The sequence below is a fragment of the Chrysemys picta genome, chromosome 9 (assembly GCF_011386835.1).
Source record: "Chrysemys picta bellii isolate R12L10 chromosome 9, ASM1138683v2, whole genome shotgun sequence".
In the NCBI taxonomy this organism is placed as follows: domain Eukaryota; kingdom Metazoa; phylum Chordata; order Testudines; family Emydidae; genus Chrysemys; species Chrysemys picta.
The window spans coordinates 76,642,651-76,646,252 of NC_088799.1; positions in this window are offsets into that span (position 1 = coordinate 76,642,651).

Genomic DNA, 3,602 nt, shown 5'->3' on the forward strand with positions numbered 1-3,602 from the left:
CAAGTCTTCCACCCAAACCTAACACCAACCTTCAGGTTCCAGATTCCTTCACCCAGATGCGCCAAACCCCACATGGTGCCCGCTACTGAGAAATCACCCTATTATACTCCCCTGGCCCCTCCAAGTCTTCTCCCCCATTAGGAGATGTGCAGGGTATTATTTCCCTACCTGCCCTACCCCAGCACCCATTGTTGTAGGGATCTCTAAGCGGGAAATCAGTGACTGGTCTTCTCTGGTGTGAAATGACACACATGGAGCAGCACAGATCTTGGGAGCAATGTTGAGGAGACCTGAATTTAATTTGAAATTTCCCAGTATTTCAGCACAGCTTGGGGAATCACAGCACTATATATATGGTATGTTTGTGTAAGCAGAGTCAGGATGAGCTCTACCCTGACATCTTGTGGTGAATTATGGCGAGTGTGGAAAAGAACTCCAGGGGGTGATCTTGTTTGCATAGACACACCCACCCGCCTGGCATGAGACAACAGCAACTGAAAGTGGTTACTTTGGCTGGTGTGGGATCCCCAGTTTCTCTGTTATTGGGGCAGGAAGAATAAAGTTTTGTTACCCTGATTCTGTGAATCAAGGCCAGTGGAACTGTTGTATGACAGAAGGACTCACCATTAACTAAGTAGCACTTGCTTGACAAGGGGCATGGGTTACAAAACCTAGTGAATTGAGAGAGGATGGGGATAGGTATCTGATGGTATGTGCTAACCCCCCTTCAAGGGCCTAAAACACCAATTGTACTATCTTTTCTCTCCACTGTTGAATGTCAGAGCTAACTTTGATTCCATTAGGAGTCTAGTTAGAGGCTGTTAAGCTGAATTCACTTTGGGCCAATGGTATACCAGCACTGGAGCTCCCCTACTACGAGCTGAACTCACTAAGAGCTGAAATCACAAAAGAGCTAAAGTTACTAAGAGCCGAGATCACTGAGTGCTGTGTTAACTAGTGGCGGAGCCTGAAGCTATATTGCTTCGCGGCTGGCAGAGCAGTTTGTGGGGACGGCTGGAGGAGCAGCGAGCGGCGCGGAGCCTTGCGGAGACAGTTGGAGCAGCCCAAGGAACGGCGAGCAGAGCCGTTTGCGGGGACGGTTGGAGCGGCTCACAGGTCGGTGAGCGGAGCCATTTGCGGGGACGGCTGGAGCGACTCACAGGTCGGTGAGCGGAGCAGAGCAGCTTGTAAAGCAGAGCAGTTCGTGGGATGGCAGGAAGTGGACTGGCTCATGGCAAAGGCTGCGGCGGAAGCCCATGGAGAGACGGCCAGTCAGCCTCGGATCACGTAAGGTGCCCCTTAACACCCCTTTTACTCTGGGGCTGCACTGACCAGGGACAGAGACTTTGGGGGTTGTTGGACTTTGAGGACTCTGGGTGATTTTTGGGTTGCTGGATTCAAGAACCAAAGGGAAAGGACACGGCCCAATTTGCTGGAGTGGGTCTTTTGCTCATGGTTTGTGTTATGAATCCTGTTTGTGGTGTTTTTTCCAATTTAATGCTGATGTCGTTTACCTCATGTTATTAAACATTTTCTGCTACACTCAGACTCCGTGCTTGCGAGAGGGCAAATATTGCCTCTTAGAGGCGCCCAGGGGGTGGTATGTAATTGTCCCAGGTCACTGGGTGGAGGTTCGAGCCAGTTTTGCATTGCATTATTGAAACGGAACCCCTAGATACAGAACCCGGCCCTTGTTGCTGCCAACTTAGATGGGCAGGAGGGTTACATTTGAAAGACTGGGTTAAAATTTCTGTGAAATCTTGTAGTGCTTTGTTTGTAAAAGTCTGCTTTTCATAAAGTATTTGTTAAATGAAACACACAGATTCTGCAATGGCCTGTTTAAAACATTTCCCTCTTCTTATTTAACTAAATAATCCTTTCTGTCCTGTTTTTGGTGACTAGATGTCTCACTTAGTCCCCATTGGACACAGCGTAGTATTTAAATTTAAATATACGGTTTTAAAGTTAAGTAGGACTTAATTCTCTTTTTATGGTTATGCTACATCTTTTAAACTTTTGACAAGTATATTTGATGCACATAGTTCTATTTACTGTGTAACAAATATAAAATCATGCTAGTACTACAGCACGTAATATAATAAATATAAATTGTATACAACGTTTTGCCATATTTAATGTCTTATCAATGTTTCTATAATAACATGGAGTTTTCAGTGGTTTATATCTGCCATTTTAAATTATGCACTGTTTACAAGACTTACAAGTTGTCAGACCAGATGTATTTTTAAAATTAAAAATAGAGTTATTTTGAAGTTATTTGATAGCTAATAATTTATTTTAATGTTGCCCTTTTTCCTGTTTTGCAAATTTCTGTGAACAGAAAGTTAGTGGCGGAATTTGTTGTTAGGAATTGTTCAAAGAACATTTTTTGTACACATATTTTAGCCAGTAAGTTTAGATGAATCGTTTGCTTCAGCTATTTCTTAAGTTATTTATGGTATATGATTGATCACACCAATCACATGGTGGTATTTCAGCTTGCTGACTGAAAGATTTCAACTTTTATGAATAGAAAGGAAATCAATTGATTTCAAGAGAGTAACATCATGCTTACTTTGTGTGTCAACTTTCATGCAAATACATTCACATGAGTAGTTATGAGAATTTCACTTGTGCAAACATTTTTGTGAACAAAACTCACTCATCTGAATATTTGAGGTAAACAAATAAAAAGGGTCATAGTTATTGTTGAAGCAAATTTGTGGTTTTAGTCTAATGGATGTTTGGCATACTTTTTTCACAATATTTCACCCCCGTTTGTCTCAGAGCATCAGAATGATGACATCTAGTAGTTATTAGCTTTCTTTGCCAAGAGAAATTAGGTGCTTTAAAAAAAATGGATTCACTATGAAATCATGAAATTCACAAGGCAGTTTTGCTGTATTGGGGAGCCTGGTGTTTTTGAGTTCAGTGGGAGACTGGCAGGATTTGGCCCTTACTTTGTAATATTTTAATTAATACTTTATGTTTCTTTCAGGACATTATGTTTTGTTCATTTCTCAGTACATTCATGGAGGTTGGCTTAGAGTTTAGAAGTCTAGAGGTAAATTGTTTTATAAAAAATACCATAAACGAGGACTTTCAAAATTAAAAAGCAGAATATATCTCAATTAGATGACTTTTTGCTAATCTCTTCTCACAAGCTTGAGTCTACATCTGCCCTGTGGGTGGGTTGTCTCCAAAAAGCAGCTTCTATAAATGGGGCTTTTAAAAATAATAAGATGGGATAATACTCCACCCTTCAGAAGGGCTCCTGCAAGGAAGTTTCGCGCCCTAGGCGAAACTTCCACCTTGCGCCCCCCCCCCCCCCACCGAGGCACCCCCCTCCCGCAGCAGCTCCCCACCCCCCCGGCCCGGGGAACCATGCGGCAGCTCTCCACCCCAGCTCACCTCTGCTCCGCCTCCTCCCCAAGCATGCCGCCCCCGCTCTAATTCTCCTCCCCTCCCAGGCTTGCGGTGCCAAACAGCTAATTGGCGCCGCAAGCCTGGGAGGCAGGAGAAGCGGAGCAGTGACGGCATGCTTGGGAGAGGGCGTAGCAGAGGTGAGCTGGGGTGGGGAGCCCTGCGGCAGCTCTCCCCCA